Source organism: Gouania willdenowi, unplaced genomic scaffold (genome assembly GCF_900634775.1).
Source record: "Gouania willdenowi unplaced genomic scaffold, fGouWil2.1 scaffold_63_arrow_ctg1, whole genome shotgun sequence".
NCBI lineage: Eukaryota > Metazoa > Chordata > Actinopteri > Blenniiformes > Gobiesocidae > Gouania > Gouania willdenowi.
In genome coordinates this window covers 246,926-263,640 of record NW_021145228.1, presented here as the reverse complement: position 1 = coordinate 263,640, position 16,715 = coordinate 246,926, and the positions used below count along the sequence as shown (strand labels likewise).

The window sequence follows — 16,715 nt, the reverse complement described above, 5'->3', positions numbered from 1 at the left end:
CTCTGCTGGAACTTCTGTTTGTCTGTGTCCTGATCGCTCTTTTGTGCCAAAACATCGATGCAACAGTATTGACATACGATCGTCAGGCACTAATGGACCTAAATCATACACATGAGGTACGTCTGAGCTGCCCTGAGGATCAAACCTCCAGACTTCCTCCACACTTGGCCTCGGTGCCTGCTTACCTGCTGCGTGCACCTGTCCCGCGTAGGAAGCGTGCCAAGAGGCGGGGCAGACGCGCTGGACTCCTGGTGAAGGTGAAGGCGTACAGGAGGTCTTGTCCTGGGACTGCTCCGGGACACCCGCTGTCAAATGGATTACGGTGGATTCAGCCTGTGGCTCCCGTGCGTCCGATCACCGGCCTGCGTCATCTGCCGATCGTAGCGCCGCTTCACCGGCGCCTTCCCAGACACCGTGCCGTGGATTATGGTTGCCTTCGCCCGCTGCAGCGCGACTCTCCACGGGCCAACACGGAAGTGTCGCTGCGCCTTGGATTACAAAACGCCAGATCGCTGGCAAATAAAGCGCACATCCTGAAAGATCTTTTCATGTCCCGCGGGTTGGACCTGATGTTCATCACAGAGACATGGCAACGGGAGAACGAGTACGTTCACTTAAATGAGCTGCGCCCTGCAGACTGTTCTGTGTTTGGAACCCCACGGATCACGCGTCGCGGAGGAGGATTGGCGCTCGTTTTCCGGGACACATTCAGCTGCAGACTGTTGGACACGAACGCGTTCAATTCCTTCGAGCTCCAGATGTGCAAGGTTGGAAACGAACACGCTTTTCACTGTGTTTTACTGTACCGACCGCCTGGTCCTGCTCGTATATTTTTAGATGAGTTCTCTGAGTTCATGTCATCTATTATAACACTTGAGAGTGTTTTAATCCTTGGAGATTTTAACCTCCATGTTGATAACTCCACATGTCCTATGGCCACTGAGTTGATGACTCTTATGGACTCTTTTAACTTTGTACAACATGTGTCAGGTCCAACACACACCAAAGGTCATACTTTAGATTTAGTTTTTTCTTTTGGTTTAAAAATAGACAAATTAAGCATAAATGATTTACAGTTAAGTGACCACTGCTGTATTTTGTTTAACCTGTCACTCACTCTGACTAAAATCCCTTCCAATGTGAAAAAACAGCGACGCATCCTAAATGAAGCAGCTTTCAGTGGGTTTTCTGCCTCCTTTGACCCAACTTCCTTCGCTAGCTGTGATGATGTTGACTCTTTTATGGCTAACTTTAATAATCACTGTCTGACTCTGTTAGACACAGTAGCACCAGCTAAAAACGTTGTTAGCACTCATAAAAAACCTTGTCCATGGATGAATGAAACCATTTTTAACTTCAAAAGAAGCTGTCGGAAAGTGGAACGGTTGTGGAAAACAACTAAACTGGAAGTGCATCGACTCCATCTTAAGGAAAAGATAATGGAGCTAAATGAAATAATAAAGCGCGCCCGCTCTACTTATTTCACTAACCTTGTTCTACAAAATAAGAGAAACCCCAGAGTCTTGTTCAACACTATTGAACATCTTGTTACACCCCCACCGTCCCATGTCCCTGTACACACAAGGGATGATTGTAACATGTTTTTAAACTTCTTTGTAAATAAAGTAGAAGATATTAGGGCCAGTATCACGACTCCTTTGGTCAGCTTGTGCACTTCTGTAGCTCCCGTCAGCACATGGTCCTCCTTCTCTCCTGTCAGCCTACAGGATATTCAGGATCTAGTGAGAAAAATGAAACCCACATCGAGCCCTGTGGATACTATTCCAACCTCACTGCTTTTAAATGTTTTTGATGAAGTCGGTCCATGGTTGGTGAAACTGATCAACCTCTCACTTAAATCCGGCACAGTCCCCAGCTACTTTAAACACGCCCTAGTAAATCCCATTCTCAAAAAGCCTAATCTTGATCCAGGTCAGCCTATAAACTACCGGCCCATATCTAAGCTTCCCTTCATGTCAAAAATGATGGAAAAAGTGGTAGCCAAGCAGCTAACATCAATCATGGAAGATAATGATCTTTATGATAAATATCAATCTGGTTTTAGGTCGATCCACTCCACTGAAACTGCCCTTGTGAAGGTTTCCAGTGACGTGATGATGGCTGCTGATTCTGGTCGCTACACAGTTTTAACTTTATTGGATTTAACATCTGCTTTCGACACCGTAGATCACAACACACTGATCCATCGTCTCAAATCAGAAATGGGGTTTTCCGGTGCTGTACTACAGTGGTTTGCCTCGTATATAAATGGTAGAACTTTTAATGTGGCTTTTAATGATGTAATGTCCAATGTGTCCACCCTGTCATGTGGAGTACCCCAGGGCTCTGTTCTGGGGCCTGTTCTATTTTTATTGTACCTGATGCCTCTTGGTCGGTTGATCCGTGGTTTTAAAAATGTTTCTTATCATTTCTATGCTGATGATATCCAGTTATACTGCTCTTTTAATGACTCAGAGTTTCACTTTTTACCTGAGTTCTTGGACTGTATCTCATGCATCAAAAACTGGTTTTCATCAAACTACCTCCAGATAAACCCCAACAAAACTGAAACTCTGATCATCGCCCCTGATAAAAAGATCCCACTTATTAAGAACTCTCTCGGTGATTTGGGTTCATCAGTGAAATCCAGCATCAGAAATCTTGGGGTTGTGTTTAACCAATCGATGTCTTTGGAGGGCCACTGTCGTCAACTGACTAAAAACTGTTTTTACCATCTGAGAAATATCTCAAAAGTGAGGCATCTACTGTCCAAACCTGATCTGGAACTGGTCATCCATGCTTTTATTTCGTCCCGCATTGACTACTGTAACTCAGTTTTTACCTGTTTTAATAAGTCGACCCTGTGTAAACTCCAAATGGTTCAAAATGCTGCTGCCAGACTTTTGACCGGTACGTCCAGAACATCACACATTACCCCGATACTTTCCTCCCTACACTGGCTCCCTGTCAAGTTCCGGATTGAATATAAAATACTGGTTCTAACATTCCGGGCTTTGCATGGCCAGGCTCCTCTATACATTTCAGACATGTTGTGTCCCTACACTTCAGGACGCAGCCTTCGATCCTCAGGTCAGGGTCTACTAAGGTTCCCAAAAACCAAATTTAAAACCAGAGGAGACCTGGCGTTCCAGGCTGCAGCCCCCAGACTCTGGAATGGTCTGCCCCAGTCTCTCCGGGAGATGAACTGCGTGGACACTTTTAAAAAACATTTGAAGACTTCGCTTTTCAAAAAAGCTTTTAGTTAACAAGATTTTATTTTCAATTTTTACTGCCCTTTTATGATGCTACACATGTGATGTAAATGTATGTTTATTGTTTCTGTGTACAGCACTTTGTGATTTTATCTGCGAAAAGCGCTTTATAAATAAATACTTACTTACTTACTTACTGATATCCGATATTGTCCAACACTAAATTTCCAATTTCTTCAGTAATGGAAAAAGTCATGTTTGTTTTTGAATATTTTTTTCTTATTAATTAATCAATTATTTGTTTATTTATTTATTTTAGATTTTGAAAAATTAATATTATTTATATATTTTTCATTTTCATTTTTATTATGTTGTCTTAAACAACAGCACATACAGTAATTTTTCAATATCTGTGGAAAAACCAATATAACATTTGATAATATAGCCCATCACTAATAGAAACCATATATTCTATGAACAGGTCTGATCTCCTGTTAGATTCATTAGCACAATGATTCTCAACTGGTGGGTCGGGACCCAAAAGTGGGTCACAGACCTATACTGGGTGGGTCATGGACAGCTGGTCAAAAATAAATGAATGCTTAATATTTCTCATGTTGGACTTGTCTTTTATTTTGAAAGAAATTTTATTTTACATTTCATGCTGTGAAATGCATGTTACACAGGAAAATATAGAGATTTATGTTTTAAAAAAGATTGTTTTCAACAGATAATTGAGAAAAAATTAATTTGTGGTTAAATTCTAAAAAAAAAAAATTGGGTCACAATTGAATGACCATGGTAAAATGTGGGTCCCAGGGTGAGACCAGATGAGAACTCCTACCTTAGCAGAAACCTCTCATGTTGCCAATGATGTAAACCATCACAGGAGGAAGGTAAACAACGACGGTCACTATCATGTTGTTGGTGATGATCTACAGAGCCTTCTTCTTCATTGGGTGGAGACCCGTCCTTCCACTGTGAGACTTCCTCAGCGTCCACAGTACTGAGGAGTTACAGATGATGATGACAGGGAGAGCTATGACATACATAAACATGGTCCAGGGACTGTGGTTCAGCTCATCTATGACTGTGTTAATGGTTCCTTTAGCTAAAGTGATGGCCCACAATGCAGCAGCCACGAGGATGCCAACAGTTGGACTCCTGTGGGTGTGATAAAAGACTGGGTGGACCACTGCCAGGTAGGAGTCAAAACACATGCAGGCCGTGAGGAGAGGTCGTCCAGTCAGGTTTAAATCATACAGAAAGTCACTCCACATCTGGACAGGCTGGAAAAGCCAGAAAAGGATGTTAAACAACCCAAGAGGGATGAACAACAAGAAGAGCAGGTCCATGATGGTGATGTTGAGCATGAAGACATCATTAGGGGTGACATAGTTTCCTCTTTTGTGTCTTTTGAACAACTCCCAGAGAACAGCAGCACAAGCAGGACATCCAACCACAGAGAAGAGAGCGCTGAAGGTCGTCCAGACTGTAATGTCTGCTATCATGTCCCCACAATGTCCACTTTCCTCTGGTCCTTCACTGCAGCTGAGAGTCAGGATAGGGAAACATTTCAAACCTTTTGTTCTCTGATAAAATATAACTGAAATAAGCCAGTTACCATGACAACAGAAAATATCCTTCTTTCTTTGATGATTTTCCTCATTTGCACCTGATCACAAGGATCTGATTTTCCCTTTGATTCAGATACTGTAAATATTTGGTTCAGATGTATTGTATGGAAATGTATATTTAATTATGTGTAACCAAGGATTACTTTTCATTTGCTGTGAGTTGAAATTTACATGTTTGGTCCAGATGTTTTTGGTTCAAATATCATCAGCTTGGGATCCAGTAAAACCAGGTGGAGGAAAAAAGTAGCTCAACATGGAGGAAATAACTTTTTATTCAAATAAATCTGAAACAAAACCTACATTAATAATAAATAGTCTGTTTATGATCATAACTACTCCATCTGCAGGTGGATCACAGACTTCCTGTCTGACAGGAAGCAGCACGTGAAGCTGGGAAAAACCATCTCTGCTTCCTGGACCATCAGCACTGGATCTCCTCAGGGCTGTGGTCTTTCTCCTCTGATCTTCTCCCTGTTCACCAACATCTGCTCCTCCTCTCACCAGGTGGTCAAACTCCTGAAGTTTGTGGACGACACGACCATCATGGACTCATCTCTGATGGAGACGAGTCCACCTACAGGTGGAGACAGACCGGCTGGTGTCCTGGTGCAGCCAGAACAACCTGCAGCTTTAAATCAACCCAGTCTCACAGATATTCATGCATTAGCACCACAACAGTATATCTATTATTTCATGCTATTAGAGCATGAATAAAGTGTTGTCTTTGTGCAATAACAGCACGATGTATTGTCGTGTATTAACTGCACAAATATCAACGGGCTGAAGTCAGGTCACGTCACTGCTGACTCATCAAAAACAACGGCAAATTGCTTTATTTGAAGATAGATTGTGGCTTAAGGCGGTGTTTAGCTCAGTGGGTTGAGCGCCCGCCCCATGTACAGAGGCTATAGTTCCTCACCTGCAGCGGGTCCAGGTTCGATTCCCGGCCTGGGACCCTTTCCTGCGTGTCATTCCCTGCTCTCTCTGACCCCTTTCCTGTCAAGCAACTGTCATATAAAGGCCACTAGAGCCAAAAAAAAAAAGAATTGTTTTGATGACATTTCTAGTGAGAAATGTACCTTTAACTTTCATAATATCCATTTGGTTTATGTAAACTATCTGTATTTTTTCCGGTACATTCTGTGGTTGCTATGACAACCTATATAGAGGCAAAAAATGTCAAACCAAAAGCAGATAAATATCCATGCACGGGGCGATTGGATGTTGTTTTTTCATTATCAATATTTTTATTTATATTCCTTCACATTTAAATGTGTTCCTACACGTCACGTCAGGTCACATGACCACCTGTCAACCCTTTGTAAACAGCAATATTAAGGGAGATTGTAGCTTTAGCTTTGTTTTGATGACATTTCTACTGAGAAATGTATCCATAACTTATATAATATCTATTCAGTTTATGAATAGGATCCATAGTTTGTTTGTTTTGGCAACATTAATCATGCTTTATGCTGTTGCTATGGTGCTAGCATGCTAAGAACGTACCGGAAGTGCCGTTTTGTTTTTTTTTTTTGTTTTTTTTTTTAAAGGAAGAGATTTTGAATTAGGTTTTCACTTTTTAAAACCCTGAATTATTTACTTTTTACCATTATTATTATTATTATTATTATTATTATTATTATTATTATTATTATTATTATTATTATTATTATTATTAATAGTCATTCACATTTTAATATATTTCCACACCTCGAGGCTAAAGTTTAATTTAAAACTGTTTGAAACCTTGTAATAATGGAACAATGTGAATAAAGTTTTTTTTCTTTAAAAAAACGTGTGCCTTCACTTAAACTATATTAATAAAGTAAGAAAAAAACTATTAAACATGCACTAAACAATATATATTTTAATCTGTTTAAACAAACATTTTAAAAGATATTTCACTTATTTCTGTAAAAAATAATGTTTTATTTCTGTTAAAAAATCATTCCTTCATGCAGAGTTCAGCGTGTGTTTCATCGTCACATGATCTTCAGGAAATTATTATTTTTGTTTTTTTTCTAGTTTAGTGTAATCTCTGTAGTTGTGTTAGTCATAATTACTAATACTTTTGGGGGGTCAATATTTTTAGCACGGCAGATTATATATATACTGTATAAATATATATATATATATATCTGTATATTGTTTTCTGAGTGAATCCATCTGTTGTGTAACGTTACAAAAACTATTCCAATATGACAACAAAAGGAAAGCATGGTGATCAAAGTCATTTATTTGTTAATGTGAGAGTTCTAAGATCTTTGTTACATCAACAATAAAATGGTTCAGAAACTGACACATTTCAGAATAATTGTCTTTTTTACATCATCCACTTTAATTAAAACTAAAAATCATCTCCCTCACTTTTTACAGAGGAATTGATTGTTGAGAACATATTGATCCAGTTAGATTGATTGAATGGTGATCAGCCAATCACAGCCAGGCATTTGACTAAGGTTAACAAAGAGTTAACAGTGATGAGTAAAGTGATGAAAAATGAATAACAAGTGGTAAAAAATGGTCCAAAAGTGGCAAAACCATGGCAATAAAAGAGTGAAAAGTGACTAAAATGGGTCTAAAACAGTCAAGAGTGGCAAAAAAGAGGAAACAGGTGGTATGAAATGGCTAAAAGTAGCTTAAATGAGCAAAAAGTGGCAAACAATAGTGAAAAAGGGCAAAAATGTGGAACAGAAAGAGGAAAAATGTAGGAAAAAAGGAAACAAGTGTTATTTATTGATTGATTCCCTTTATTTGATATGGATATCACAATTACATTCAGAGCCGGATTAAATAAATAGACTACACTAGGCAGGCTGTATTTTTTGGGCCCCCCTCCATCAATGTTATTTAGGAATTGAAATCTGAAACTTACCAAAGTTATTAATAAACGTTAATTCACATTTTACATAGCCTAGTCTTTGGTTACAAGTTGGTTGTTTGTATCCCATAATAAGTCATGTGTTGTATATTAAACAGTCTATCAGACTATTTTTTGATATTCATTATTTATACGTCGTTACACAGCTCTATTAAATGCTATTAAATTATTTTTTTCTTATCCATTGGGAGTGTCATTGTTAAGGCAGTAGTACCAGTAAATAACCAATCGGTGTCAGTAAACTATCTAAACAGAGCAAATAAGATTGATCTTATTTGCTGTTTACATTTAATCAACACATTTAATGAAGATTTTCTGCAAAATGCAATAGCTTACAACATTATAAATGTTGTAAGCTATTGCATTTTGTAGAAAATCTTCATTAAATGTGTTGATTAAATTGAATTATTAGATAAGTAGTCAAATATACAAAGACCAACAAAATTTGAAGTAAGAGAAAACGTGCTGTAGTAGTAAAGATATTTATTTTCATGGACAAGCATCACCTCATTTCCATTTTGCATTCAACATTCAGCAGCTCAGCTGCTGGTCTGGACTGTTCAGCAGTTCTTTCCACTGGTTTGGATGTTTCAATGGATGGTGTGCTTTAGTATACTGCATTCTAAAAGAAGATTTCATCACAGAGACATTGTAGAAAAATAAGAAATCATTAAATAAATTGATCCTTATGTTTGAACCAGGAACACATTCTTTCACTTTACTAACCTGCTCAGACAGCCAAGGGAAACGAGCTTGAATTGGGTGAGCAAAAATTCTTGTCCCTTCTCCTGGAGCCCATATTCACACCTGTGATTTTTAATAGGAACAAGAAGACAAACATGAACCCTTCACATTCATCAAGACCATTTAGAAACTGTACAACAATAAATAACAATAAATAAAACCAGCAGCACTTACTAAGGAAACCATTTAGCACGCTCCACTCTGGGCTACTCTTCAGCTTTCCAGCATCACAGGCCTCCATCCATCACAGCAGAAATACGTCTGGATGGCATCATCACAATCTTGTGGAGAAATAAAAAATGTATACATAAGATGAAAGACAGCTGTTTGAGATTTGAATATACTTGGGTTGTTTCTCATATTTCATTTTATTATAGTAGAAAGTATAGCCCTATATTATACATTTAATTTATATGCATCTTACATTTGATTTAAATATTCACTTTACTTATTCAGATTTAGATTTTTAAATGTAAAACTTACATTTACAGATGCTTTCTCCTGAGTTTTGATGCGGTGAAGTCCTCGATAATGTCTTCAAAATCCAGGGAAGTTGTAAATCCATTCTCAATTGCCAACAGGGCAAAGGCATTCAGTTTTTTTTCTGTTACCGTTGCTCTCCGGTATGTTTTTACTCGTTTCAACAAAGAAAATGATCTTTCTCCATTAAGCTTTTTTCTAAAGAAATGTTCCTTAGTAAAGCTTCGGTTAATGTCTCCATATTTCATCTGTGATGCAGAGAAATCTCCAATATTTTGACAGGGATTGTGTCTAGGGTCTAGAGGCTCCTGCTTCAAAACGATATTGGGCTCACTTCTGGCACATCTGGCTGGCTGCTGTTCTTCCATCACTTTGTCCGTCTGTGACGGCACTGATGTTGACGGCGCCACTGCGTCTTCCACCGCATTTCCCGCCCCGTCTTCGGGCCGTGTCTCCGGGCTTGTCTCGGCCTCTGGCTCTGCTGACTACAGCAGGTTCACACCTGTCGGACGGCTTCTCGACAGAAACTTCTGTAAAGCCCCCCGCTGTCTTTTCTTTTGTTCCTCTTCAATTTTTTTCTTTTTACGTTTTGCCGCACCTGAAAGCATCTTGAATGTTAGCCTACTCAAAAAACGACCTGCCTGCTAGCTTTGTTGTCCCGCTCTGACCGCTGACCGCGCTGCTGACGTCCCCTCTGATTTAACTGACTGGCGTTAATGTGACGTAATGTAACAGTCAATGGTTAAGATAGACATCGTGACTATTTTTAGTTAATTAAGAAATATTGAAATAAATTGTAGATAGGACATTTGCACATTTTTATTTATTTTTTTTTTTAATCTTTTTTTTTTTTTTTTTTGTCTTGTCCCTCTGTCTGGGCCCCATTCCGTGAATCGGGCCCTAGGCACGTGTCTAGTTTGCCTTTGCGTTAATCCGGCTCTGATTACATTGGTAACCCAGTATTGTTTTGAGTGTGTTAGCACGTGTGCTAATTGACAACATTGGGCTAAAGGTGGCTCATTTGAATGAAAAGCGATTAAAAATGGTCAAAGAATCGACAAATTTTAGATAGAAGTGTCAAAAAGAACTTAAAAAAACGGACAAAAATGAGGAAAAAGGGATATCTATTGGCAAAAAGGGTCAATGTTTTTGGAAAAAGGGCAAAAAAAGAGAAACAAAAAGAGGCAAAATGCAGGAATAAAGGAAACAAGTGTTATTTATTGGGCCAAATGAGCATATTTGGATGAAAAGTGGCAAAAAAAAATTTTAAAAATCAACAAAAATTGTCAAAAAGGGATATTAATTGGCAAAAGGAGCTAAAATCTTAAAAATATATATTTTTGAAAATAGACAAAAATTTGACAAAGAAAGTTGTAAAACAGCCAAAGAAAAAGATTAAAAAAAGGGTTTAAAAAGTTTCCCTTTTTAAGGTTTTCTGGGGGAATAATAATTAAAATGAAGACATAAAGAGCCACATGTTGAGAATCACTGACTTAATAACAGCTTTATCATGGTTTTAGTGAATTAATTTAATAAACTTTATAAATGGCTGCTCCACCCCTGGTCTTCATCATGATGATGATGATGTACAGGTTTGTACAGGGTCTCTTCAGTCCAGATGTTGATGAGCTCTAGGGGGCGCTGCTGCTCCTGACGTTGAGCTCAGCAGCCAATCCTCTGGCCCTCTGGTAAAAGAAGAGGGAGAGTTGTGGATCCAGCAGAAAGTTGTGGTAGATGGTATCCAGACGTGTTCACAGCTACAGCTGGGATCTCCTGTTGGTCAGATCCATGGCTGCAGCCAAAGCCAGGTGGTAGTATCCGACAGCATCCAACGGCTCCTGGACAGGTGAGTATGGGCTCAGATTAGGCTCACACACATTGTGTGTGCACAAAAAACTGTGTGTGTGTTACGCTAGGGCTGTTACTTTAACGCATTAATGATTATCAGATCCGTATTCAGATCTGTGTGTATACATGTAGAATGATCCTTTGTGAGTTATAAACATGACAAACAGCTTCATGTGTTGCTACATGCTACGTCCTGGTTGAAGCTACACTGTTTAAGGCTCAAACATACTCAGACAGACACCAGCGAAGCACCAAATAAATGTAAAACTCAGATTTTACCCAGATATACATGGACAGTTATTACATACACACAGGCAGCATCAGGGGCAGCTAAAGGGCTGCAGGGGTCCTCAGGTAAAGACTGGAGCATCCGTCCAGATCGCCTGTATTAAATAGATGGTGAGGCTGATGTATGTCTTTCTGGATTATTCAGATTAAAAAATGAGTTTAAACAAACCGCGAACATCTGGAAGTCCCTTTGTATCCAAGTGTGCAACATTGTTTATGATCGTGTCTGTTAAGAATTATTTGTGTAAATATTTATGTTGTACTTTTAATATGTAAATCAAATGTCACCCCATGCTTGGTACAGGCTAATTAAGGATGCACCTGTATATAGGGACCTCCATTCTGGTCAGTAATGGGGTTGAGTGGAGATTGAAATGCACTGTGCTTGTGGTGCCAATTGAAAATAAAAAGACAAAAACCTGATGCATCAAAACTCTGGAGCCTGGTTGCCTCATTGATTGCCTCCACTGCTACGGTTGCTCTTTGACAAGAGTGCCAGAGAAAGAACTTTCCATCTGGGGCAAAAGGTATTGCTGCTGCTCCCATCCAATGACAGTAAGCTGCTGGCAAGATGGCAGGGACCGTATGAGATTACGAAATGTCTGGGTAAGGTCACCTATGAACTGTACATGCATGATAAAAAGAAAAAACATCAGGTATTTCATGTTAACCTGTTGAAAGCATTTAAGGAGCCTTCCTTTGAGCAGTCTATCCAGAACCTTCTCATCTGTCCTGCAATGGAAGAGGATGAAAAGGAGCCATTACTTCTTCCCGACATCGCTGAGCATGCTGCAGTGGATGTATCGCATCTGACCGTGGTCCAGCAGGAGGAGGTGAGAGTACTTTTGGATCCGGAGCTTTTCCAACACAAGCCGGGTTTTACAGACCTGGTCCAGCATAAAGTCCACCTTAAGCAGGATGCTCTTCCCAAGTGCAAGAGCTACAGGATCCCGGAGAGGTTGGTGCCACGGCTTAAGAAGGAGATCGACTCTATGTTGCAGATGGGCATCATTGAGACGTCAACCAGCGAATGGTGCAGCCCGGTGGTATTGGTTCCGAAAAAGGACAGTTCATTAAGGTTCTGCATTGACTTCAGGTACCTGAATTCTGTATCAAAGCTTGAATCCTACCCAATGCCTTGTATTGATGAACTGCTGGAAAGAGTGGGAAGGGCAGAGTTCATTACAACGCTTGACCTAAGTAAAGGGTATTGGCAGCTGGCCCTTGCGCCAGAGACAAAAGAGCTCACAGCTTTTGTAACACCCTATGGAAAATTCCAGTTTCAGGTGAAGCCATTTGGTCTCCAGGGGGCACCGTCAACTTTTCAGCGACTTATGGACCAAGTGCTGAGAGATGTGTCACAGTTTGCAGCAGCTTATCTGGATGATGTGATTATCTACCGTCGCTCCTGGACGGACCATATTTCTCACCTTCGCCAGGTGCTACACCGGATTAAGGATGCTGGTCTAACCATTAACCTGGGCAAGTGTGCACTTGCACGCCACCAGGTAGAGTACCTAGGCCATGTTGTTGGACAGGGGGTTGTCAAGCCTCGTGTGGGGAAGGTGGATGCTATCATTCTTATCCTGTGCCGACCACAAAGAAAAAGGTGCGCTCTTTTCTTGGATTGGTGGGTCGGTACAGTAAATTTGTTCCTCATTTTGCTTCTCGAGCAGCCGTATTGATTAAACTCACCAGAGCCTCAGCACCGAACAAAGTAAAGTGGACTGACGAATGTGACAGAGTGTTCAGCGACCTCAAGGCAGCTATCACAAGTGAGTCTGTTCTCCACAGTCCGGATTTTTCTCGCCCGTTTACACTACAGACGGATGCTTCTGGTGTTTGCCTGGGTGCAGTGCTTCTGCAGGACATTGAGGAGGTGCGGCGCCCTGTTCTTTTTCTGAGTCGGAAACTACAGGACAGAGAGACAAGGTACTCAACAGTGGAGAAGGAGTGCCTAGCAATGAAGTGGGCAATTAGTGCTCTATGGTATTATCTGCTGGGACGTCACTTCCTTCTTGAGATGGATCATCGATCGCTACAATGGCTAAACAGGATGAAAGACTCCAATATGCGTCTTACCGGTTGGTATATCTCTTTGCAGCCTTACAACTTTACAGTACAGTACATTGCTGGAAAGGACAACCTGGTAGCAGACTGTCTTTCCAGAGTACATGAGAATGGAGGTACTGTACTGCCGGAGAAGGGGGAGGAAATGTAACGACAAAGTGACGTTACACATGGACTGTTATAATGTATACATGGTAAATTGTGTGAACAGACTGGCAGTGCTTAATGAAATTAAGAAGACTCATTCTGTTGTATTGATTTAATGAATTTGCTTAAATTGACATCATGAGGACAGGTGATGAAGCACATGGTTCAGGCCACAGGGTTTCAGCATTCATCTAGTGATAAAAACAGAAAATACATTTTAAGATAATTGATAAATAACTTAGCAGTGACATGATAGATAAAACCATTAAATATGTTCTCTTATTCTGGGTGTGATTGAAATGCAAGATACAGCAATGCTTACCTGTGCATGGCCTCTTCCTCTTTCCTGTGGTGTCCTGGTGAAAGAATTCCCCTGGGGCTGTGGACACCTTTTTATAGTTCCAGGTGGGAGAGACCAAGAGGGACTAAGGAACAGGGGAGCTTGATGTTTAGAAATCAATGTAAATAATTAGTTTAATCATTTAGGGGATCTGAATAAGGGTAATTATATTAATAAAGGGTTATTGTTTATGATGGTGTCTGTTAAGAATTATTTGTGTAAATATTTATGTTGTACTTTTAATATGTAAATCAAATGTCACCCCATGCTTGGTACAGGCTAATTAAGGATGCACCTGTATATAGGGACCTCCATTCTGGTCAGTAGTGGGTTGAGTGGAGATTGAAATGCACTGTGCTTGTGGTGCCAATTGAAAATAAAAAGACAAAAACCTGATGCATCAAAACTCTGGAGCCTGGTTGCCTCATTGATTGCCTCCACTGCTACGGTTGCTCTTTGACACACAGTTACATCATGTCTACATGCAGGTGAGCAGCAGCTGCTAAAGAAGCAAATAATCCATTTGTGTGTAAGAGTAGATGTTGCTCTTTACCTTTGACACTTTCTGTGATGTCTCTCTCCTTCCTCAGAAGTGTCTCACTGACAGCGTGTGACGTGTAAGCCAGCTTACACTTAATGTCTGAAAAAAAAAAAAACATCTAATGATTAGTGCACGTGCAGAAGTGGTGGAGACCGCCCCTATTTAAATGATTCTGATTCCTGATTCCCTGGGTTTTTTACGCCTTATTAGCTCATGGAGTGACATTTCCACACGTTTTAACACCTCTAAACCTTTAGTGAATCCACCCCTAAGTTTCTCAGCTGCAGAGATAATTTGGAACAACTTTTGGAATCATTGGCAGATAAATTAAAGGAACTGAAGAGTTGGTTTGACTCAAATAAACAAAACAAAATGTATAATATTTGGAAATCGAACAAAAAACTGACTAATGAAATGAATAATAAAGAGCATGAAAATAGAGAAAGTGAATGAAATAAAATTTCTGGGAGTCATAATAGACAATAAACTATCTTGGAAGTCACATATACAGTACATTGCAGCCAAAATAACGTCAATTGCAATATTACAAAAAGTCTTTTTAAATCAGTCATCACTATACACCTGTTCTGTTCCTTTATTCTCCCATATATAACCTACTGTGTCAACATGTGGGGGAACACATATAAAACAAATACAGACTTAATATTCAAATGTCAGAAAAGAGCAATAAAAACAGTAAAAAAAAAAAAAAAGCACATGGAGAGAACCATCAAACCCACTTTTCATCAAACTGAAGGCACTGAAATTCTAGAAATTGATCGACCACAAAACAATTCACATCGTGCACAAAGCAAATCAATTACAAAGCCTAATTTCTGAACTCAGTTACAATCAATTATCATTACGACAGCAACATAATTTTTTCAGTTATAATTCTGATTGTAATTGCATTGTAACTGTAATGAATAATGAATTGTAATTGTAATTGAGGTTCCAACCGTGGCAGCAGCAGATGTTTGACAGCAGTGGATCCACATGGTTGAGTCAGTGTGTGATCAGAGTGAAGCTGCTCATCAGACACTCACTGATTCCTCACCTCACATCAGCCTTTTCAGCTGCTGCTGTAGAGAAGAAGCTGCGTCTGTGTGCATCTGTCACCAGCTCACAGTGTGAAAACATCAGAGTGACATTAGAGCGTCCAACCTGCTCACTAACACTGCTCTAGTCTCATGTTGAAAAGGGGAAGATCACTTCTGCATTTCCTGGAACTCGTGAGCGTCTGCACGTCTTTATAAAAGTGTCATTCACCCTAGTTGCCATGTTTTGCAACTGCTGCAGATAAACCACAAAAAACAAGGAAGTGCAGACTGTGTTAAAACTCAAGCAAAGGGGAAATACACTGAGAGATCAACTATAGACAACCTTTTATAAGATTAAGTTGAACAATAGTACAAGAAATACAAATCTTAAGGCAGTTAAAGGTTGCATCAGAAATAAAACCATCAAATCTCAACAAACGCAGAAAATATTGCATTGAATCTCTGGAACTGGAAATTTCAGCACTTGAACAAGAAATATTAAAAGCAGAATTTGTCATACACCGTACAAGGCAAAATCTTTATATGAACAGTGCCCAACCCAGCCGTTTGCTGGCTCATAAACTACATGAAAATGATAATCTATCAAACATATCAGTGATCAGGACAAAAGAGGAAGATATAACATTAGATTCCATGAAGATCAACTGTACATTCCAACAATTTTACCAAAACCTGGACAAATCAGAAGTGTCCCATAATGAAAAAATCTGTTCTGGATTATTTAAGCCATTAAAACTACCTAAACTGCACCAGGAGGCCAGATGTCAGTTAGAAGCACCTATTACTTTAGATGAACTGAAGAACGCTATTAAATCAATGAACAGAGGGAGATCTCCAGGCTTGGATGGTTTACCTCCAGAATTATATGAGGCTTTTTGGCCTCAGCTGGGTCCTCTGTTGATAAATATGTTTAATTTCTCTATGAACAGGTTCCTTCTCAACTAGTTCCAATGTTGAAATCATTTCTGTTTTATTGAAGAAGGACAAACCAACTGATGATTGCTCCTCCTATAGACCTTTAAGTTTCTTGAACTGTGAAGACTTATTAGACGTATATGAGGTGTTACATACATGATTCATTATAAACACTATGTATATTTATAATAGTATTATTAAGAAAAGCACATTGACAGCTTTGTGATACATAACACTAATGTTTTAATGAAAACAAACCAATTGTCTCATTCTTCTCTATCAAGTATTAATTTTACATTAAATGTATAGTAGCATCATAATGAATTTAGGATGTAAAAATAAAACATGTTTCATTTACTATAAATATCTACTTTTTATAAACACGTGTTATCTCGTTCAAATCATATAAAATGACAAACTTTTCTAACTTTTCTGTTGTGGTAAATATGTTGTGTGAGAACAAAACTATTTTCATATTAAACTTGATGTAATTGATCCTAAAACATGAAATTAAATAATGTCATAATTTATTGTAAAATTAATAGAACCTG

General features: G+C 39.2%; 1 long non-coding RNA gene across 1 annotated transcript; it reads right to left on the bottom strand.

The window, feature by feature from the left end:
* Positions 1-8,196: 8,196 nt before the first annotated feature.
* On the bottom strand, positions 8,197-10,215 carry LOC114460785 (uncharacterized). Its single transcript, XR_003673737.1, has 4 exons — positions 8,958-10,215; positions 8,649-8,755; positions 8,457-8,537; positions 8,197-8,352 (listed from the first exon to the last, which is right to left on the bottom strand). It is a non-coding gene; the product is annotated as an uncharacterized LOC114460785 (long non-coding RNA).
* Between the last annotated feature and the right edge of the window lie 6,500 nt (positions 10,216-16,715).